The sequence below is a fragment of the Fundulus heteroclitus genome, unplaced genomic scaffold (genome assembly GCF_011125445.2).
Source record: "Fundulus heteroclitus isolate FHET01 unplaced genomic scaffold, MU-UCD_Fhet_4.1 scaffold_79, whole genome shotgun sequence".
Lineage (NCBI taxonomy): Eukaryota > Metazoa > Chordata > Actinopteri > Cyprinodontiformes > Fundulidae > Fundulus > Fundulus heteroclitus.
Window position 1 is genome coordinate 1162208 of NW_023397241.1, and position 24600 is coordinate 1186807.

At 41.7% G+C, this 24600-nt stretch overlaps 2 protein-coding genes across 2 annotated transcripts in view; both read left to right on the forward strand.

Moving 5' to 3' along the window:
* Positions 1 to 24600, forward strand: part of LOC105922322 (trimethylguanosine synthase) — a 351997-nt gene that overhangs the window by 195784 nt on the left and 131613 nt on the right. The gene's annotated exons all lie outside the window — the stretch shown is intronic.
* The window catches only part of rfwd3 (ring finger and WD repeat domain 3), a 77924-nt gene continuing 56650 nt past the window's right edge, over positions 3327 to 24600 (forward strand). Inside the window, exon 1 of the mRNA XM_036134306.1 lies at positions 3327 to 3531. The gene's annotated coding sequence lies outside the window, so the exon portion shown is untranslated. The remainder of the gene's footprint in view (positions 3532 to 24600) is intronic.

Sequence of the window (24600 nt, forward strand, 5' to 3'; positions counted from 1 at the left end):
ACATCTTGGGAGGTAATGAGTGATTCTATAGGTAGTGATCATTTTCCTATTCTAATATCAATTGGTTCTAAAGTAGATAAAGAAGAGGAGGTACAGATTCCAAGATGGAGGCTAAGTAAGGCTAATTGGGAATTATTTCAATATTTAGTTGATAACCAGTGGGATAAACTAGACAAAAACTTGTTTGATGATGTGGAGTTAAGTAAATCAAAGATTGTGTCTGTTATTGTAAATGCAGCTGAAATTGCAATTTCTAAAACAGGGGGAAGAAGAAATAAAAAGTCTGTTCCATGGTGGAATGAGCAATGTAGTAATGCTATCAGGGAAAGAAATAAAGCTTTTAAATTGGTAAGGAGATGTCATACTTTTGAGGCATTAATTCAGTATAAGAAAGCTCAAGCCATAGTTAGGAAGACTATCAGAGCAGCTAAGAAGGCATGTTGGAGGCAATATTGTAATTCTATTGGAAGAGAAACCAAGTTATCTGAGGTATGGAGAGTTATTAAGAAAATGAATGGTGTTAAGAAGAACTTTTCCTTACCTGTTCTAGAATTTAAGGGGAAAATAGCTGTTAGTAATAAAGAAAAAGCTGAGTTATTAGCGGAAACTTTAATTAAAGTACATAGTTCAGAAAATTTATCTGAAGATATAAAGAGTTATAAAAAGAAGATTTTAGCTAAAAATCCAGGAGTCACTAATAAGAGACTGGTTACAAATCAAGATCTAAATACGCCTTTTACCTTATATGAGCTGAAAAAAGCAATTTTTAATGCTAAACAGTCAACACCAGGAAAAGATGGAGTTTGTTATATAATGCTTAAACATTTAAGTGATATATCTCTTAATGTTATTTTAAAACTGTTTAATATGATTTGGGAGATGGGGATTATTCCTGCAGCATGGAAACAGTCAGTTATAATTCCTGTGTTGAAGCCAGGTAAAAATGCAGCAGACCCTTCAAATTATAGGCCTATAGCTCTTACTTCTCAATTAGGGAAAACAATGGAGAGAATTGTAACAGATAGACTATCGTATTTTCTTGAAAGTAAAAATTTATTCTGTCCTTTTCAAAGTGGTTTTTGTAAAGGGAGAAATACGATGGATGCTGTTTTGTGCCTGGAATCAGAAGTAAGGAAAGCTCAAACAAACAAAGAAATAGTGATAGCTGTGTTCTTTGACATAGAAAAGGCGTATGATATGTTATGGAAAGAGGGATTATTAATTAAATTAGAAAAACTTGGCATAAGTGGTAAGATTTATAACTGGGTTTTAGATTTTCTTTTTGGAAGAGAAATAGAAGTTAGAGTTGGGGCTGATTTCTCTAATAGATATATTGTTGAGAATGGTACCCCACAAGGTAGTGTGTGTAGCCCAATTCTTTTTAATATTATGATAAATAACATTTTTGATGAGATAGATGGTAGTATAGGGAAATCTTTATTTGCAGATGATGGAGCTCTGTGGGTAAGGGGTCACAATCTCATATATTTGCAGAAAAAGATGCAGGATGCTGTTTTGAAAGTAGAAGGTTGGGCAAATAAATGGGGATTTAGAATGTCAGTTGCAAAGACCCAAGTTATTTGTTTTTATAGAAGACATAAGGAAGTTAATTTAACTCTTTATAATCAGAAGCTTGAACAAGTGAATAAAGTGAGGTTTTTAGGGGTCATCTTTGATGAAAAATTAACTTGGAAACAGCACATAGAATTAGTTCAAAATAAATGTAAAAAAGTGAATAATTTGTTGAGATGTCTTTCTGGACAGGAATGGGGAGCTTCAAGAAGTGCGCTGTTGGCAGTTTATCAAGCTCTTATGAGATCTTCCTTGGATTATGGGTGTACAGCATATATGGCAGCTGCTGACAGTCATTTGAAAAAACTTGACAGTGAACAAACACAAGGGTTAAGAATATGTTGTGGAGCTTTTAGATCATCTCCTTTAGCTGCTCTGCAAGTTGAAACTGGTGAGCTTCCTTTAAGGTTACGAAGATTAAAGTTAATGTATGCGTATTGGGTAAATCTACAGGGACATAATAATGATCATCCAACTAAGGCGGTGCTGCAGGACTGTTGGGAACATCATAAATCTAATTATAACAGCTTTGGATGGATTGGGGACATCAAAGCTAAAAATTTGGGTTTGACTCAGTTCAAGTACAGTTTTACAGTTCCACAGTCATCAATTCCACCATGGCTATTTATCGCACCAGAAGTTGATCTGCAATTGGGGAAATTTCTTAAAAAGGGAAAGACTCCAGAATGGGTTATAGTTAATAATTATTTTGGAAGATTTAAAAACAGTATAATTATATATACAGATGGATCTAAAGATCCTAATAGTGGCAGAACAGGAGCAGCTGTGAATATCCCACACCATAAGGTCAAGATTAAAAAGAGAACAACAGATCATCTAGCAGTTTTTACCGTTGAATTAATTGCCATTATGTTAGCTCTAGAATGGTTGGATGATAATAATATTTGGGAAGGAAGTAAATATGTAATTGCATCAGATAGTCAAGCTGCATTATTAAGTATAAAATCTGGCAAATCTTGTCTATTAGATTTATTATTAGGCATATATCAATTATTAGTTCAGCTACATAATAAGAAATGTTCTGTTTGTTTTGTATGGATTCCCGCTCATGTAGGTATAGAAGGAAATGAAGAAGTAGATATATTAGCTAAACAGGGCCTGAAATTAGATGTCATTAACTTAAGTATTCCGTTAAGCAAAGGTGAGGGTAAATCTATTATTCAAAATAAAATCAGTAAGGTTTGGCAGGAGCAATGGGATAGTAATGACACTGGTAGAGATTTATATAAAATTCAAAAGACTGTGGGGGGTAATAGTTGTATGAATGGAAGGAGGAAGGAAGAGGTAGCCATATCTCGACTTAGAATTGGTCACACTGGACTTAATAGGTCTCTTTTTAGAATAGGGAAACATGAAACAGGCACTTGTAATTACTGTAATCATATGGAAACAGTGGAACATGTATTAGTTGAGTGTAATAAGTATTCAGAGGAACGTCAGCATTTAAAGTCAGTACTAAATAGAGAGAAGATAGGATTTTCGATCATAAATCTTTTAGGAAATAAATCTAATTTAGTTAGAATTCAATTAATTCGATTTTTAAAAAACACTGGGTTATTTAATCGTATTTAGAGTGTGTATGGATACTAATTTGCGCATTCTAGTATACCATTGAGGTATGCATTATTAATTCTAATTTCCCTCTGGGATCATTGAAGACCACACTCCAGTCTGGTAGGTGGCGGTAAATGCACCTTGAGTTAGTTGCCATCCGCCAATAAATAACAAAAGAAGAAGAAGAAGAAGAAGAAGAAGAAGAAGAGGTGGGTGTTAACGCCGATAAACCGGGAGATTCGACTTTTGATTCCGTGCTTCCTGTTGTGTGAAACACAAATAACTCATAAACCCCGGAATAACATAGTTTGCCAAAAGTTGGTCTTCGATTGCCATGGGAGTACATTGGGCAGTAAATGGGAGCTAGATCATCTTCTGTTAAAGGTGAGTATTTGTCTCTGACAGTGTTACTTCTGACAACAGCTACGCAACGACACGTAATGCTTAGCTCATTAGTTAGCTCAACCAATAAATTAAGCCGATGGAGTGTTTTTAACAGTTCCACTGTGACAAATCTACAGGAACTATCTACAGAACCGATCGTTATGCTACTTATGTTTGTAATTCAAAGTGCAGTATTTAGGGCAGTGTTAGATAAATTACATTTAAAGCTACTTGCGCAATCACTCAGCTGTTTTTTCATGGCCTCCGAAACCTTCAGTATGCCATTCCGCTTACTTGTAAATTCAGACCTGAGATCGCCTACTGCCCGCAGAATCTCATCCTTGACAAGCGTACGTTCACTGCCACCACGTCCCACCTGGGTTTCGGCTAATTTACTCATTCCAGTACTAGCTTCGATGCTAATGCCGATGCTAACGCCAGCCTCGTCGGCAATGTCCGCGTCTATGTGAGGATTTTGGTCCAGACTTCCCAAAACCGAATTTTTTTGTCTGGCCTATTTTACTTTTTTCCTTGCTGAGCCCAGCATTTCCTCCTAATGGTTTGTGGCTATAGTATGCAGGCTTCTATGCTTTTGTTTTTCTATTGGGCACTGTTTTAAGTTATTTAATGTTTAATAAATAACTCTCAAGTCCCCCCCCCCCCCCCCCCCCCACACACACACACACACACACACACGAGTTGCCTAGGGCTAAGATAACTGTCAATATAAACGTATGTGTAGGTCTCCGAATTTGTAAATGTAAGTCAATAAACGTGAATACATTTAAGATTTATGACCAACAGAGCGACTTGTTCTTATATTAATTATATAAAAACGTTTAAATGTACCTCTAGTGTGAAAAAAACGTGTTTATTTGGCAGGTTCGTTTAGAAAAGTACGGATGTTATGAATGTTACAGGTCCCAAATATGGGACTGTAATAACAAATTTAAATATCCTGAAAGACAGGTGAAATAAAAGGAGATTTAGACACAGCAGCTTTCCATGTTTTCTCCCAAATTGGATCTGAGTTATTTATTCAGAATAAACCACAAAACACCTGTGCATCAACTGTCTCGCTCAAGCTCCAGTGTGGTGCACAACACACAAAGCACACAATACACAAATATACAATAGTAGATAGCAATGCATACATAACAATTCATACAAAACATTGCCATATTGTAATCTCCCAATATAACAGAATATCACATATCCTATGCTCTATATTCATCTTCCAACATATCAGTTATCCAAGGCCACTGTGGCTTCATAGAGTGCTTTAACATGGCTACATTATGATTAAAGTTGTAGCTGCATATAGCTGCCTAGCGAATACTGGGCTAAAACATTCAAACTGCATTTGATTTGTTTGTGCGGACTAATTCCTACTTGTTCAAGTTGGCAAAATAACCGTTTCTAAAAACAGTGTGTACTTATTCATCTTCACCCGTGTGTATTTGCTAAATCATCATAGTCATTAAACTTGTCAACATAACCGCTTCTAACAAGCAGAGTGTCGGAGCTCAACATGCTATGTTACCTGAAAATGAACCAAGAGACGGCAGCTAACCGTTTGCAGTACCGTTATTCCAGTTAAACTGTTATTCTACTGGCTAACGGTTTACAGTAGCCTACCTCAGCAAGCTGCCTTGATCGCCGGCAAACTTTCTATTTATACTTTTATTGTTAGATTATAAACAACACTACAATCGGTTATCAAACAGACATGTAAAGATGGACAGTTTACCCATTACTGATCTGAAAGACAGGTGAAATAAAAGGAGATTTAGACACAGCAGCTTTCCATGTTTTCTCCCAAATTGGATCTGAGAGCGAGCGGAGGTCCGTTCCCATAGCAACTGCTTGTGCCATTCCTTAAAGCGACAGTGTATATATATATATATATATATATATATATATATATATATATATATATATATAGAGATCATATTAATTTACTAATAAACATATGACCAATGTGGTCACCTGTTTTGGGTGCGCCACACGAACAACATTAAATCCAAAGTTTTTATCCGAGGTACGGCTGATTTATTTGTTGTGGTCTCTCTTGTCATTCACACACCACAGTAAACCGTGAGAGCCGACCTAAGTTTTGAAACTGCAAAGCTTTTTCTTAAGCGGAAGATCAAACGTGCATCTAAACAGCACAGCCTTCATAGACCAGTGTGATGCATTCCCGAGCGTCAGAAAGCTATGGTGCATTCAGGACAGATAATGGGACATTTCAAACTTACAAGGAAAGAGGCATAAAACGGAATAGAACTTAACTCATACAATAATGTATTTATCCAGAAACAGTGTGAGCTTTCTTACAATACTGAATGCTCTATAATTGTATTTCTGTTATGTTTTGATTATGCACATCTGCTAGCTTTTTATTCTAATAAATCTATAATATTACAGCAGCAACTTATCAAAGTTTTTCAAAAGCCTGTTTAAAAGCTCCAAATGGGGCTTTAGATCATACAGTAACCTAAAAATTGGCCCAAACACATGAAATTCACACTGGATGTGTTTTTTGGCAACGGGCTGCCAAAAAATGCATCCCCCTATGTTTTTAACCTAAAAATTGTCCCACGTACCTGAAATTCACTCTGGTAGTTCAGAACACATGTGTAAACATGTAGAAAATGCTACATCAACTACAAGTGTGTATTTCTATGAAACAGCAGTGGATACATTTTTTTGGCAGCTGCATCCCCCTTTTTTTTAATCTTAAAAATTGTCCCACAAACCTGAAATTCACACTGGTAGCTCAGAACACATGTGTAAACATGTAGAAAATGTTACATCAACTACAAGTGTATATTTATGTAAAACAGCAGGGGATGCATTTTTTGAAAACGGGCTGCCAAAAAATGCTTGCAAAAAGTGACGTTTTCAGTCAGTTGATTTATCTGGAAATCGGGTGAGAATTCACCGAATTCAGATTGTCTGAAAACATAAAGTACATTTTCCTGAATTGACGTGTATTCTCTCTGAGTGCAGCTTGGTCTGACCTAAGATGGCCGCTCTGTCGGCACGCCTCTCACCCGGAGTCTACGTATACATGTCTGTATGTGAGAATGCTGTTTTCTTTGTCTTCTTTCTCTTGTTTAATGGCGATTGGTGAAAAACATTCAGGTGCATTACCGCCACCAACCGGTACTAGTGTAAAACAGCTTCATCAGGGGAGTAATCAGTAGACCTGCAGTCTGAGAGCGAAGTGCTCTTTTAGGAACATATGGGGTAATCAGAGCTCTGTTATATGATGGTGCTTGATTATTAAGGGCTTTATAGATGAAAAGGAGAATTTTATTTCTATTCTTGATTTAACAGGAAGCCGATGAAGGGGAGCTAAATAGGAGAAATATGATGCCTCTTGTTAATTTTCATCAGAACTCTTGCTGCAGCGAAGAGCAGGAAATTCATCTCATGCTATCTGATCATTTTACCAATTCAATTTTATCTATACAGAGCCAATCCATGATAAATGTCATCTCAAGGCACTTTCAAAAGTCAAATTCAATCAGATTGGATCAGATTATCCAGATTGGTCAAAAAGTTTCCTAGCTAAGGAAACCCAGTAGAATATACGTTAGAAGAAGAATATACGTTAGAAGAAGAATTTAAAATTTTTGATTTAACAGGAAGACAGTGAAGGGAAGCTAAAATTGGAGAAATATGATCCCTCTTATTGATTTTCATCAGAACTCTTGCTACAGCATTTTGGATCAGCTGAAGACTTTGAACTGCATTTTGTGGACTTCCTGATTGCAAAGAATTACAATAGTCCAGCCTTGAAGTAACAAACGCATGGACTAGTTTTTCAGCATTGCTCCTGGACAGAATCTTTCTAATTTTAGCAATATTCCGGAGGTGAAAAAAGGAAACTCTGGAAACCTGTTTAATATGGGATTTAAAAGACATGTCTTGGTCAAAAATAACACCAAGATTTTTTACTTTATTACCAGAGGCCAAGTTAATGCCATCCAGATTAAGTGATTGATTAAGAACTTTATTTTTTGAGGACTCTGGTCCAAAGATTACAACTTCTGTCTTGTCAGAATTTAAATGCAGAAAATTTAAAGTCATCCAGCTTTTGATGTCATCAAGACATGCCTGTAGTTGAAGTAATTGATTGGATTCATCAGGATTTATGGACAAATACAAATGAGTGTCATCAGCACAACAGTGGAAATTAATCCCACTCTATCTGATAATTTTGCCAATCGGAAGCATATATATAGTAAAGAGAATTGGTCCAAGGACTGAACCCTGTGGTACTCCACAAGTGACCCTAGAGTTTGAGGAAGATTTATTATTAACATGAACAAACTGGAATCTGTTCGAAAGATAAGATTTAAACCAGCCTAATGCTTTCCCCTTAATCCCTACAGTATGCTCAAGTCTTTGTAGGAGAATATTGTGATCAACTGTGTCAAATGTAGCACAAAGATCTAAAAGGACAAGTATAGACGCAAGTCCATTATCTGAGGCCACGAGAATATCATTGGTGACCTTCACCAGAGCTGTTTCAGTGTTATGAGCTCTGAAGCCTGACTGAAACCCCTCCACATTACTTTGTAAATGTTCACAAAGTTGATTAGCAACTACTTTCTCAAGAATTTTAATCTATCCTTGCCATTTACCAAGGATAGATTAATCATATCTAAAATAGTGCGACTGATCAGAGGGAATATCTCTTAAAACAACTTGGTTGGGATTGGGTCTAACATACAGGTAGAAGGTTTAGATGAAGCTAGAATTTTAGATAGCTCTGCGCAGGTTCTAAAGATTCCTCATTTGCTGAGGACGAGGTAATCGTGTTTGGCAGGATGCCAATTTTTTTTTTTATGGAATCAATTTTATTTATGAAGAATCCCATAAAATCATTACTGCTAAGAGCTAAGGGAATGGATGGATCAACGGAGCTATGACTCTGTAAGTTTGGCAACTGTACTGAAGAGAAATCTAGGATTATTTTTATTCTCCTCAATTAATGATGAAACATATGCTGCTCTAACTCTGCGAAGGGTCTTGTTATACAACAATAGACTGTCCCTCCAGATTAGGTAGGATTCCTTTTGGTGTGTAGAGCGCCATTTTCTCTCCAATTTCCTAACATTGTGCTTCAAGGAACGCAGCTTTGAATTAAACCAGGGAGCCAGCTTCCGGTGAACAATCTCCTTCATTTTCAAGGGAGCTACATTGTCTTAACCTGACTCTCGCCAGATGCATGTCGCTCCGCCTAGCTTCACTCACATACATCTGGGACATCTCCATAGGAATTGCCTTTATTGAAGGCTGGGCCTTATCAAAAATCCTTGCATATGATTGGATAAGCCACTTGTCTGTCATCTATATCGACGTGCTATTTCAACCACTTACACCGAAGCCAACCCGTGACGCTGTGAGAGCGACGCAGTGACACGCGTTTTATTGACAGTGAGCTGACAGGAAGAGGGGGGAAGATGGGCGGCAAAGCGCCGTGGGTCGGAGTCGATCCCGGGCCGACCGCGTTGAGGACTAAAGGCCTCCTAATATGGTTCGCGCTAACCGCGCCCGGAGCCACCGGAGTTTGCGATGTTTGCGGACAGTCGGGAAGAAGGCAACCATTGGTGAATTTACTTGAGAGATTCGGCTTTTGGGAAGTGGGTGAGACAAACGAACGTCTAAGGATTTACAGACGCCGGAAACAATGACAGACACTGAGGTTCATCACGCTGCTAAGCAGAATCATCTCTGAAAATCTTGTGGCACGGTAAGGAAGTGTTTTATGAAATGTTTATTTCAGGATCGGGAGAGATCGGCAAACACAAATAAGGACTCAAACACTGTTTCTGTTAGAATATAAGGCAAACATTTATTATTATTCCCCACAGAATACAGCACATCAAAACAACTAGCTCTTCACACACGCAAAGTAGCAAGCATTAAAGCAACAAGCTTTCAAACAAATGTGACGCTCAACAGATTCATAGAATCAGCTCTTACCATTGACACGAACTGGGAGCCCTCAGTCCTAGGTTAAGATCAGCAGGGTTTCCCGCAGCGGTATCTTGGCGTGGCGGCCGCCTCGCCGAAGTCACGCCCCCGCCACGCCAACGTTCCCAAAAAAAAAAAAAAAAAAAAAAGTGTGACGTCAACACGCGCGTGCGTGAATGGCAGGGAAAAAACCCTTGGATACCCCCCGCTCCGCGAGTCGGTCCGCGGAAAGAAAACGTGGCGTACCCCCCCCCCCCCGCGAGTTGGACCGCCTAAAACTTGTTGTCCCACCCAAACCCCCCCCCACCCGCTCCGCGCGTCGGGCCGCGTAAAACTTGTCGTCCAACCCCCAATACCACCCCCCCCCCGCTCCTCGACTCGGTCCGCGGAAAGCGTGACGTCGCAACCCCCCCATCGCCCCCCCCTCCCCCCGCACCTCGCTCCTCGACTCGGTCCGCGGAAAGCGTGTCGTCGCACACAAACCTCTCCTTGAATCCACTTTAATGTTACATCCCTTGAAGACTACTGGTATGCTTCCTACATGCCACTGAGAGCATGTGTAGTCATCCTGGATTCCGTTGCGCGTGCTGTCTCCCCATCACAGTTGATACGGCTGAACCACTTCTTTCAGGATCCAGCCTGGTGCTTCTGCCCAACAGAGGTGTGCCAGCAGGACCATGGCAGCGAGGACATGGAGGATGATGGCCCCAAATCCTGCACCAGCCCTGTGGTGCCTCCCTCTGTTTGGGACGTCCGCCATCGCGCTGTCCCTCGGGTCGTCCAATCAGCAGATCCCACGGAAACATGGATCTGAAATCAAAATTAGTAATGCTATAAGACAAAAGAATAAAATTAGTTTTCTCTTACATAACATTTATCCATTTTTTCCTCCCCTGAGTAAAATACTGACACTGTTGCATCATTCCCTTGTGAAATGATTTCAGCTGGTCTAGGTGGACCATTTTTTTTTGTCTCACCCAAACTTTGGCTCCTGGTTTATCTGTTGAGCCAAACCCCCCTGTTCCTCTTACAGTGATGTTAGTGGGGGCAGCCACCCCTTGAACCTCTGTCATTTCACAGGGTTCCACTAGCAGTTGTGCTCATTTTTTTTCAATTACCAGGGATTTTCTCCTTGATAATCCCCATCAATCACTTCAGCTTGTATTGTCATTAACAGCTGAGGTCTGCAACTCCACAGGCCCAGACATCATCTTTCCCAATGACACAGCTTGTTGTATGGCTTTCTTAGCCAAATCTAATGCTCTTTGCTGTGCTTCTTCCCAAATAAAATTTTCTTTTTTCAGGCACTTTTCAGAATTGGAATGACAACATCCTTGTGCCATAAAATAATAAATTCTAGTCAGTAATGCTGAAATATTTTTAATTCCTGTATTAAGCATTTACATATACATTAATACATTTTCCATTCAGTTAAAATCACAAGTTTTATTGTTCATTTATTTTTACTCTCTTATACACACACATAATACCGAGCGGTCCCTCAGTTTGTCAAATGCAGAGACAGAAAGTCTGCCCCTGGAGCAATTGGCCTATTATTCAATTGGGCCAATGCTTGCATCAATTTAGACTTCCAATCTGTTAAGTCATGATTATCAGACACACATTTTTTTCAAAAATTCTTTCAACAGTCCATTCACTCTCACAATCAGCCCAGCAGCCTGCGGATAATATGGAATGTGATAAATCCATTCGACATGTCATTCTTATATCATCAATTGACCAATTTGTGATCCGAATTGGCGGGGCTCGGCCTTCATCCTAGTTAAACTCCATCAGATCCGTCAGATCAGGGTACATGTTGCTCTTCCTCCTATCTTTGTTCTTTCTTTTCCTTTTTCTCACTTTCCTTACTTTTACCTCTTTGCCCGAGAATTCCTCAGACTTTGACACCTCAATCTCAACCACCTTAGCAGGTTTTCTGCGCACAACAGGCTCAGATTCTTCAGCAGGTGGAGCCGATGTTGTGGGATGAATCGCCTCTAGCAACAGCTGAATCAAAGAATTTAATGGGTCCAGTTCAGCACCAAATCCTGCACAGTTAACCTTTAAGCCTCTTCTTTGACACATCTGTCTCAACTCATCAGTAGGCAATGCGTGTATCTCTGAAGCAGGCACCCCAGCATTAATCAGTGCCCTCCACAACATGTTACGTGGTGGACCCTGTTCATTTCTCCCCCGCTCCCTTTGCGGGCTGCGGACCGGAGTTTGTTGAACTCGTGGTCTGCATTCCTCCTGCTTGCCCCATTCCCCCAGATTCCCCAGCTCCAAAATCCGAGCCTTGATGATTTCCATCGGGGCATCTGGAGCTCCCAGCATCACAGTAAGCATAGCTGCCCGATAATGCTGTGGGGCAGTTTTAATCAACTGATCTCTCACCACCTTCGGAACAGCCACTTGCTGATATCCAGCCACCATCCCCACTGGTAACAAATCACGCACACACAGCCTCGTCAGCCTCTGCACACACTCCTTTAATGTTAACCATGGTCCAGAGATTTCGGGCCAATCAGATACATTGGGACATGTTGCTCGTACTGCCTCAGACCACAAGTCAAACAATGATCTCGCCTGATCCCCCAAATTTCTCACTTCCTGCCTATAATTAGCATTTACATTCCCATCAGTGCTTAGACCACCAAATGCCATGCCATCTCTGTGATCTATTTCAATCTGTTCTGCACCTTCATCCAGCAGGCGAGCCACCCATAGATCAGTGGGTTCGCCCGGATGCTGCCTTAATTTTTTAGTGATATGAGCAACTTCATCCTGCGAGTAATCTTCTGTTATGGTCCGTGACACTGCCGGCGGCTGCGGCTGTTCCACCCATTCCATAACAGGTTGTCCCGCAGCATCAAGTACATCATTACCTTGAGAATCTAGCCGCTGCCGGAAGGCTGCGGGTACATGCTGCTGCTCTCTTCTCCTTTGGACGACGGGTTTAACCCCCAATGGAAGGAAAGGACGTGGATCTGAAGGACCTCCAGAATCACTGTCCTCCTCATCGTCCCACATATTACCGTCCCAGCTTTCGGGATCCCACCCAGACCCCAATCCAGCTACAAACGAACAGACTTTTTTCAGAAGGAAAACGGCGGGGGTTTTTCCCCTGTTTTTTCCTTGTTAACACAGACACCTGGGCCACAGCTTTTTCTGCAACACTGGTCATCTGTTCAAGCTGATTAGTCAGCATTTGCACATGCTGCCGATACAGCGACTCCGCAGACTGCAGCTCAGTCATTGCCTGTCTGTCTTTTAACTGCTGAGTTTTTAATTGTTGGCCAGCTTCATACTGCTGCTTCCAAGCCGTGGCACAAATCCACAAGCGCCTCTGTAATCCGTCCACCGGAGCCTTTTTCTGCACCTCAACTTTCTGCAACACTGCCAATAATTCCTCGGGTCCCGCTGCCTCCAGCGGGCCGCTCCACGGCTCCGGTCTGCCCCCACCATCGCGCAAACACAGCGCTATCTGCTTAGAATGAGGAAACTCCCATCCGGGAACTACCTCTTCCCTCTGAATTTTCTCATCAGAGTTCTTATTTCTCCTTTTAAACATATTTCTAAACATATTTGTGTATTGTAGTCCCTCCTCCAATCCTGCCGACAACGCCAAAATGTTTTATGAAATGTTTATTTCAGGATCGGGAGAGATCGGCAAACACAAATAAGGACTCAAACACTGTTTCTGTTAGAATATAAGGCAAATATTTATTATTATTCCCCACAGAATACAGCACATCAAAACAATTAGCTCTTCACACACGCAAAGTAGCAAGCATTAAAGCAACAAGCTTTCAAACAAACGTGACGCTCAACAGATTCTCAGAATCAGCTCTTACCATTGACACAAACTGGGAGCCCTCAGTCCTAGGTTAAGATCAGCGTTCACGATGCCGGTATTCCACACACAAACTCACGGCAGACTCACCGGGCTGAGGGCAGTCTCCTTTTTTATATACTTCAGAGAAAATATGAAGAAACATTCAAGAAAGTGAAGACTGCAATAAACACCAACAACAGCAAACTTGCTCTCACCACTGATGTTTGGACAAGTGTAGCAACTGAAGCCTACCTTGGTGTCACATGCCACTACATCACAGATGACTGGGACATGCAGTCAATCTCCCTCACCACCATGCCACTGCAGGACAGACATACTGCATCTAACATTGCAGAGTGGTTGGAGCAGGTAGTAGACAGATTTGAAATTCCTCCAAGCAAAATCATTGCCATAGTCCATGACAATGGTGCTAACATTGTTGCTGCGGCAAATATCCTGGAGGAGAAGCATGGGTGGTCCTCTGTCCGTTGCACTGGCCATACTTTGCAACTTGTGATCAACGCTGCGTTGAAGAATCCAAGCATTGAAAAAGCTGTTGGGGCTGCAAGATGTCTGGTAGAACATTTTAAGAAAAGTGAGCTAGCCTGCAGTAAGCTCAGAGAGAAACAACAACAAATGAACACACCTGAGCACAGCCTTGTCCAAGACGTAAGCACCAGGTGGAATAGCACATTCTACATGATAAGCCGACTGCTTGAGCAAAGGTGGCCTGTAACAGCAACACTGTCTGACAGCTCTGTCACACAGAGAGGCAAAAGGTACCTAGATCTGAAACCAGACCAGTGGAGTCTGCTGGAAGAGCTTTCAACAGTCCTCAAGGCTTTTGAATGTGCCACTGTGTTCATGAGTGGACAGAAATATGCAACAATATCTACAATACCTCCACTTGTGAAGGGGCTGTTGAAGTCCACCCAGAGTGCTGTCTACGAGTCAGCCCCGCTGCGGGCTTTTCAACTCACTGCTGTGCAGCAGTTGCAGGAGAGATGGAAAAGGGAGACTACTTTCTCAGATAGCACACCAAACACAGTGATTCTTGCGATGGTCCTTGACCCAAGGTTTAGGAAACTGAACAAGTTTCTTTCACCTGATGAAGTCCTACGTGTTCAAACTAAAGTGCAAACAATGGTACTTGAAGAGAGAAGGAAGATGGATGTGCAGCAGCATGGCAGTTGCAGTGTTACCTCCACCGATACTACAGCTACTGAATCAACGCCTCAAGCCACTCTACTTGACTCACTCCTTGGTTCTGATGGTGACGAAGATGATAGAGCAGGCCAAGCTGAGGATGTCCACACTCAAGTGAGGAAAGAAGTTCTTACATACCTTGAAGAAAAAAACCTTGCCAAGGAAGAAAACCCATTACTGTGGTGGAAGGCTAACAATGACAGATATCCCATGTTGGCCAGGCTAGCCAAGTCTTATCTATGCATCCCTGCCACCTCAACACCATCTGAACGGCTGTTTTCTGCAGCAGGAAACATGGCCTCCAAGAAAAGAGCCAGCCTGAGCCAGGAGCATGTGGACATGCTAACATTTTTGCATTGCAATGCAAAATGTCTGAACAAAGAGAGTAAGAGAGAGTGAGTGTGTGTGTGTGAGAGAGAGAGAGAGTTTGTGAGTCTGAGTGTAGTAGTGTAGCAGATAAGTTCAGACGTTCAAACAAATGCGGTTATGTTTTCAGATTTGTACTTTTTTTTAATTTGTTATAAATTATTTATTGTTCCTAAGACAGCTCAAGTGCCTTTAAACAAAAATCTAAATCTTTTTGTGCACTTTAAAAAAGCCTATATATTTAATTTGGCAGATGTAAAGTACACCTGAGATGTGTATATGTTTTTTGTGTTAGTCCATTTTTTTTTTTTTTTTTTAACTTTAACAGCTCAGGGATGTTCAAGGAGCAATCTGTTTGTGCACTTTCTAAATATGTTTTGCACTGTCAGTTATATTTTTCAATAAAGGGTCGAAAATTAATGCTTTTTATTATTTTATTTTATCCGATTCATCGATTAATCGAACTAATAATCAACAGATTAATCGATTAGTAAAATAATCGTTAGTTGCAGCTCTAATACGTATCTAAAGAAGAAAAATATGTCGAGAACTCGTCGTTTCCTTTGTTTGCGCCCGCCATTGTGTTCGCCTTCTGCCTTCCAGTCCGGCGCGCATGCGCGAAAAACCCCTAATGAAAACTATAGCGGCGATATTTTGTTTCTCTGCGAGCCAGATGAAATTATCAAAAGAGCCACAACTGGCTCGCGAGCCATAAGTTCCCGACCCCTGGGTTAGACTGTGTCCCATGACTAAATGTGCAGTCTTTTGAATCATTCTGGCTATTGCTGCTGCATATTGTGTGCATTGGGGGTGACATTTTTCCATGTTGTCCAGCATTACTGATATATACATCAAGACTTTCCGCTCACCTTTCCTCCTCTGAAACAAAATGCCATTTAAAGCGAATTTTGTTTCAGAAACATCAATAAAAAATGGGATGGAGTAGTCTGGAAGAGTCAATTCAGCAGCAGATGCAAGTCGTTGTTTAAGCAGAACAAATGCTTCTTCCGCTTCCTGAGTCCAAACCAAAACATTATTTAGTTTTCTCATACCTTGCGCCTTCACGAGGTCCCTCAAAGGCTGCGTCAGATCTGCATAGCCGGTAATATAGTTACGGCTGTAACCAGTCAATCCCAGAAAAGACAGCATGTCTTTCACGCGCAGCGGTTCAGGATATAGTAAAATGCTCTGCTTATGACTGGAGGACATGCTGGTTGTTCCTGCAGAGATGACACGGCCCAGGAAAGAAACCTGTTTTCTGGCAATTTGCAATTTATCCTTACTGACCTTGAACCCATGTTCATGGAGGTGTCTCAGAACCAGCTCTGTAGCCTCAAGGCAGATCTCAGCAGTTGGTGAAGTCAACAACAGATCGTCCACATACTGAATAAGGGTGGTGTTTCTCGGCAGAGGACATGTCTGCAAAACATCTTTCAAAACTTGATTAAAGATACCTGGTGATAGGGTAAATCCCTGTGGCAGTCTGGTGTAACGCAGCTGGCGACCTTTATAAGTGAATGAAAAAACGTCTCTGCAATCTTCAGCTAAAGGGAGACAGAAAAATGCGTTCGCCAAGTCGATAATTGTGTACCACTGCTGAGAGGGCTCCAAACTGGAAATGGCCACATATGGGTTAGGTACAGGGATTGTAGGTGTCTTCAAAACAGAATTTACGGCTCTAAGATCATGTGCCATGCGATATTTACCAGTGTGTTTCTTTTCCACTGGCACAATGGGTGTGTTCCAGGCTGAGACAGAAGGTTCTAATACTCCAGCTGTCAAAAGGCCCGCAATGGTGTCAGTGATGCCTTCCTCCGCTTGAGGTTTATGTGGATACTGATTCACCCAAATAGGAGAGTCAGTTGCAGCCTAAAATGAAACTGGAGCACATGAAACTAATCCCACGTCCATGGGACTGGTTGCCCAGAGTTGTGATGGGAGAGCATCCAACATCTCAGCTGCTTTATGATGGTCGTTACGTTCCCTGCCATGGTGTTGAGTCATAAGCTCATGTTTCAAAAGAACTTTGTCAGTTACATCACAGACAATCTGATGTGTTAGTGGAATTTGAAAAAAGCAAACCTTGGACGCTGGTTGGTGCCCAATCAGTGGTCTGGAGGGAACGCTTAATCATTCCTTCCAACTCTCTGGCCTGGCGTTCAGAATGGAGAGAAAGAGAAATATGAGGAAATGCTTCATCTGACATCATATACCATTGCTGTTGTTCAGTAGTTAACATCAACGCGGCTGCCTTTCCCCTCAGGGGCCACATATATGTTCTTAGATGTGACTGTCCATGCGTTACCTTCAAGTTCTGCAGCAAATGATTCCTCATAACAATCTGTGTGATTTCTGTCGTAGAACAGAGTGACGTGTGGCGGATCAGGTGGAGTCAGGTAGGAACTCAGGGTTTGAATCCAAGGCTTCCAAAGCTGGAACACAGAGAGAACACCAGCTTCAGCAGGTTCTGTTAAGAGCCTCCAGTAGATGTCAGCAAACTCTTCCCCCATGGGTCGAACCAGATATTGGCCATCCTGAAAAGTGTGACCACATGCTAGGGAAGAACCGTCTGGAAAGGTAACAGTCAAACCTTGAGGTCCACAAAGCACTGTGGCTCCCAGTTTAACCAACAAGTCTCTTCCCATCAAATTGACAGGTGTAGAAGGAGACCATACGAATGAATGATGCAGTTTCTGGTTTCCAACTTTCACCAGAAGTGGTAAAGTCAACAGCAGACGCTGTTCCTTCCCTGAGAAACCCATTAGTGACACAGTCTTAGTCGACAGCACAGAGGCAGATGGCTGATTGATAATAGTGGAATATGTGGCTCCAGTGTCAACTAAAAAGTTCATGTGATCCTCTCCAACTTTCGCTGGCAGCATAGGGTCTGCGGTACACATGCTAATGGAGTTATTCTCAGGGGTGTGTCAAAGTTTTCCATAAAAGTTTTCCCCGTGCTGGGGGTACTGACCTTGCGGAGGCGGGGCCATATTAGGGTTCGGTGGCACAATCTCGCCTCCCTGTGGGGCAAGACAATCCCTCGCCCAGTGCCCAACTTGTCCACAGTTGAAACAAATGTCGACAGGTGCTCTCTCAGGTCCGCCATATCCACCTCGTCCTCTCAGACCATGGCCCCAACCTGACCGTCCACGCTGTCCACCAAATCGCCATCTGAGTCCAAATGCAGAACCCGCAGATCTGTAGTTATATGGAGGATAAAAAACAGGAGGGGGGATGCCTCCCCCTTGCATTGGATTAAACTGAGGTGTCACCATTGGGGATGGAGCCCCAGGGGATGCAACCGCTGACACCATAACGTGTTCAGTTTTTTCTGGTTTACGTTTATTCAACTGATGTTTAGCATCTAATAATTGCAATCTAATTAATTGATCATGAATGTCCTCTTTCTCTAGTTTATACTTTTTCTCTGCATCCTGAGCCACATGCAAATGATGTACAAGATGTTTTTTCCCAGTGGGCATACTCACAACCAGGCATCTCAGGATTCTGTTTCATCAGCTGTGACACCAAAGGAGGCACTCCTTTCAGGACTGCTTCCCTGAATAATTCACCCAAGTTAGATCTATCCCTTTTGGATTTAAACCTGTGTGTTTGGTACTAGTGGAACCTTGAGAACCAGTTGTCATTGAATGCATGCTGTGAAAGCTATCCTTTAAATTTCTCCTCACATCACGAGTGCGTGATGCCCTCTGTTTCCTGGCAAATTCTGCTTCTTCAGTAGAATGATACAACCCATTATTATCAACCATGCCTTCTTCAGCATGCGTTTCTCCCTCTAAGGGGAAATCCAACAGTGGAACATTTAACAATTCAGTGGAATCGTCCTCCTGCCAAACACCTTTAAGTGACATTTTAACATTATCTCAGGTTCTGATGAATGTGGGTTATTAAACCTGACATTAGTCAATGCTGCTGGTGATCTAATTCCTGTTTTATTAAGATCAACATGATTTAAGCCTGTTGCTTGTTGTGTGTCCTCTGAAGATACAGAAGAACAGCCCCTAGAGGGCGATCTTACTCCAGGTTCCTGAGGCTGCAACGCATGCTCCTCAGGGCCTGCTTTCGTCATCTGAAAGATGGGATGGGCAATAGGCGGGGAGGAAGGCCTGTTAACAGACTGAGACGAGTTATTGCGAGCAGCTCGAGCGAGAAAGGCTCACAAGACTTTAAAGGGGTCGGGGATATGGGTGGAGCATTAAATGACGTATGTGGGTGTTGAGTGTCGGCTTTTTAGCCGACACTCAACAACACAACACATTTTTATGTGTTGCCCCTGGGGGTGTTTTCCGGGAGCGTTTCCACCACTAATTCTCCACCCCTTACATCCAGGACTGGATACAATCCAGAAGGAGTGTTTAAATTGTATGGAGGTGGAGATTGTGCTGTTTCTACTTTTGTTTCAAACAAATGTTTAATTTCCTGCCAAATTACCAACAATTTTTCCCATGATTTAACCTCTCGATCTGCCTTTTGCTGCTCACGTTTCCCAAAATGCAACAAACCAACTGATTTTTGTCTTTGAACACAATCATTAAGGTGTTTCTTACTTTTAGCATATTGTTTCACCAGATACTTGCCCAGGGGTTCGCTATGTTCCAGCCGTTTCTCCTCTGCCGTGACAGCTCCAAGAACTTTCTGTCTCCACGCCGACTGGGTCTTTTTGTCTAACTTTTAATGCGTTTCAACAAAACCCATCGGCGCCTCTACCTGTTCACCCAAGGGCTTCCAAAGGGCAGATCCCCATGCGTCGTCCTGAAACTCCTGGTCAAATACTTCTGCCATGATCCTGGTTATTGTGACCGGCTACACACAGCTTCCTGACTCAGTACTTTTCCACCGTAAAAACAATACGTGAAAAGCTATTAACAGCCAAACATACGCATGCGTAACCACCCGTTCATACACACACAAGAGACTTCGAAGCCGCGCATACACACAGAGACAAACTCACACCGGAGCCGCGGACTGCTCTTGATTATTCACACAATGGATCCCATTCTTACCTAAACAAACTTGTTAAACAGAAACAAAAAACACATAGATCAAAGACAGCAGCGCGCACAGAAGGATCTCAGCATCCTTTCCATATCAGCGGAACAATCTATTTAAAAATTTGCCTTGTCTAACCGCTGTGCATTCAGAATCCCATTCTGATGCTAGAAAACAACTCAAGTTGTTCTCCTGGGGCCCCTTTTTAATTCTCTATCGTCTTCTATTACAGCTCACTTTAAAGGTCTTGCTGTCCTAGTCTCAACTTTTAGATGTTTATGTATTCTCGGCAGTTCCTATCGCTACGTTACTGTGGAGAGTCTCCTTTCTCCGAGACAACGTTTTATCTCAGTTCTAAGATCACCAGATTCGTCAGTCTGGAGTGGGGATTGACCAACTCCGAGACTATTTTTGTATTTTATCTTTTTATTGTCTTTTATTTTACAGCCTCAACATTTGTTTTTAACTGTATATTTTCTATTTTATTATTTCTCTTATTTTACGGTTTTCTGACGTGGACATACACATAAATCCCATTCAATCATTTCTCGGTTTCAACATAAATTCTGTTTAAACCTATTTGTACTGTTCATTCTCTGATATTTTGAGAAGAGAGTATCTTAAACCACAGCATCACTTAATTTTGCCTACACATCTAACATTTTGCCAATGGAGAAAAAATATCTCCTTACCTTTTTTTGTTCGACCTGTGATGCTGCAGCAAAGTCCTCCTTTGTGTCCAATGTTCAAAATGACTCTTTACTCACAGCCATATCCGGAGGTCGCGGCACCATTTGACGAGACTCACGTGGGGCCCATCCACCTAACGGCCCGTCTCGTTTCACCCGGTCAATGATTTGTCAAAAAGGGAAAAGACAGTGAATTCAGAGGCAAAAACAGTTTAACATATATTTATTACAATTTGGAATTCCAAAGTGGGAGACACTTGCAAGTTAAAATGCTAAGTTTTATCACAGCCGTGGATACCTTAACCTTCTCTGCCCGTGTCATAAGTGTGTCTCAAGGCTTACACGTTCGTACTTTCCTTTTGAACCTACGGACGGCTCCAAGCGGGGGACGGACCAACCTTCTTTCTAAGTTTCCTTGAGACACTGAGTCTGCTGAGAACATCTGTTTCCTGACCTTTGACCGTTAAATGTAAACGATGTCCCTAGCTTGGTTCCAGGGAGTTAACTATAACAACATTGAAACCTTGAGAAAGAATTTTAAAAGCATTATCTGCTCACAAGGCTGTCATATATCTACTTGCTCCCCCCGTGTCTGGTACACACTTACTGAAGTCTGAATCTACCCTTTGTTCTGCATACATCCTCATCTATTTAGGTTACTGGGTTAAAGTTAACATCTGTATTACTTTAAACTACACTATTATATATGTGATTATATATTTAGATAACACAACCCAAAAACAAACAGAGATTAGAATTAGAATTTAACCTTCAGAAGCTCGCCTTTTTATTTTAATTTTGCTGATATATTTTTCATGCCCCCTCAGGCCAGGACACACTGAACCCAGCCTCGCCATAAACATTTGGATGTTTACATCATGGTCAGATTTGTTTATCATATCTTTTGTCCTGTTTCAGGTTAAATTGTCCCTCTGTGGTTCGCCTTAGCTCAGCATAATTAATAACATCAGATGGTTTTGTAACTGATTATGCGCTAAGTGTGGCCTTCGTGATACTCTAAATGTCTCTTTAGTAACATTCAAATGCGGTACCGCGCACGTGACGTCACCGTCTCAAGAGCAACGCCCCTTTTGCCGCTTAGGTAGGGCATACAGGAGAGAAAGCACGGATAACCCAGCTATTACAAGCGCAACAGAAACAGCGATATGACCGACTTTACAGCCGTTAAACTTTCCCAAGACGATGTCCCAGGCACACGGATTACTGGTCGCACTGTCGAAGAACACACCAACCTTCAGCTCAAACGATGGCTTGAGGTTCGAGGGCTTAAAAAGACTGGAAAACTGGCCGAGTTGATGAACGGTAAGCTTTGTTTTTTTTTCCTGCGCGGCGATCATGGCAGCGTCGGCCGTTTTTTTTTTTTTTGTTGTTGTTGTTTGCAATCACCGTCCAGGAATGGGTATATGTTTAATGTTTCTCATTTGAAATGTTTTTGAGTAAGCTATCCTGGTAGCAGGCTATCATGTTAGCGCCTGCTACCATGATAGCCTATATGCTGTCATGGTAGCAGGCGCTACTTTATTAACATGTCGGCCACCAAAATACTCTTACCTTGACTTGATGTCGCTGGAATTGGGTCAGGATGTTCTTCGGTTGTGCCCTTTCCTCCGACAAAATGCTTGCTACATATGTACTTGAATTTGGTAACTTTTTCCGGGTTGAACTGTTGTGTAGGCCGACCGCCCCGGTCCCAGCGCACACATTTCTCCTTGGCAGTCTTGAAGAAAACATCCTTCATATGCGGCCGATCAGCGTAACTCAAGTCGCTGTTGCACGTTCCATAGCAACAATGTTTAAGAACCATGGTTTTAGATTTGGAAAAAGCAGTCGTTTACCGAGTAAAACCTAGGCTAACGCACGTCTCTCTTACAGCAAAACAACGGCGGCTTTCCGGAATTTGCCCCACTGCGTACCACGTGATGTGACGTCATCGTGACGTTGTGTTTCTAAAAATAGCTCGAGCGCGGTACCCCATTCCAAGTAAAAAGGAAATAAAATAAATTAACAGAAAACCCTTAGAAAAAGAAACCATATTTAGTTTCATACAGTTTTGTTCAAACCCAAAGCACAGTTTCTTACATCTACTTAAATCAAAGATCATGTATATCTAAACTCTTTCAAATGGACTGGTTTGTGATGAATCATTATTATTACAAGCAATGAGATCTCAGTAATTTTATCACTGTAGGGCTAAAAACAAGTGATGGGGTCTAATTTCATACAGTAAACTCAAGAAGCTTTATGTACAGATTATTACCAGTTCCAATTTCTAACAAAGCTGAAATATTTTTCGTTCAAGCCATGTTAATCTCTCAGTGTAACAATTTAATTTGGGCGGATATTTAATGTGGAAAGAAAACAAACTTTGTTATTGAAGTCTCTCTTTTCCTTTCTTCAGCTTTTAGTTAACACAGGTCATGATTAAAAACATTATTTGAATGACAGAGCTGCAGTTCTCCCAAAACAAATGAACAATTTGAAACCATGAACATTACTTCACACAGATGAACGTTTAGTTACATACGATACACAAATACATAGTTACATATAAACGATGACATTCAGACAGACAAACACATGCAGGCCTGTTTTTTTCACTATCCTACACAGATCTGTGTTTTTCATATTTTCCAAAATGTCTATGGCAATGCCGAAAGATGTTTTTAACGTGTTAAGTTCCCGTTTAGTTTAAAAGTGGAGAGTGTGCGCTGTCTACGACCCCCGAATGTTTTGGCCAAACACGGTTTTACTCTTCAGCCCCGCAAGGATACAACTCTATGTCTCGCAGACACATGGACGCTTACCCATTTTTGAAAGGTATACGTCACAATTAGTAGTTACGAACAATTTTATCCACAACAGAAGTCCTAGTCGGTCCCCACGTGAACGCTTCCCTGGTGTAACGCCCTTTTAGTTCCGTTTCCGTTTCCTTTTTTATTCATTTTATTAAAGTTTCGCTTTTCTTTTTCTTTGTTTTTTTTTCCTATTCCTCATTCTATCTTGTACGGTTGCTTTACACTGGCCAGTTACAACCCACCTCTCGATGCACAAAATTTTCAGAGGGTGGCTTTTATTACTGTGTACAGACGAACAGAGAAAAACAGTGTTTTCGTCTTCACACAGCAAAGGGACTCGAAACCCACCTCCTAGACCAGCTATTTTGCTTCGTAAGCCTGTTCCTGACTGCGGGGACTTTCACCTCAGGTGGTTGTGCGCCTACCCGGAAAATTGGCTTTTAAGCCATCTCTGAGATTGTTAGGGACTCTAAACCCAATTTCCGAGATGGCTGGTGGCTTTTGTGACCCTTATGGGGTCCCTGGACTTTAAACCAAAGCCTGCGCGCGCCTTACTCGTAATTATCGACACCTTTGCAACCGGTTAATCAAAAACCGTTTCTCTGCCCCAAGTAATGCAAAAAACAGCCCTTCCAGAAAGCAAAAGACACTAGGAGATAAATGGAATCTCCTTACCTTCTGTGGAGAGTTGTGTGTTTTTCTTCCGTAAGGTCCTGGCCGGAAAACGGAATGTCCGAAGGCAGAAACACCAGTTGTTAATGTCTACCGACCCTTCTGGCGGTGAAACACCCTGAGTGGACCCAGCTCTTTTTACCCAGTCAGGCGACCCCCACTAAAATATTAACTTGATTGTAGGACGCATAAAACAGAATAGTATGCTTTTAGTTATATTTTATCTACTTAAGACAGAGAGTTACATTCATATCAGCGCTGATGGGCACTTGATCGGCAAGAACCCCCGATTGCTCATCATTCAAACATTATAAAGGAGTTTAGGTTAACACCCATAAAAGGCAGTACATATCCAAACTGCGTCCTCAGTAGATAGACTGTGTCAACTCCGGGACGCTATCAGACAGATTAGTCATTTCCTTGTTGTGTGCTGTTATCCAAGTGTGGCAGGCAGTTCTGGGATAAACAATTCGTTCCACTT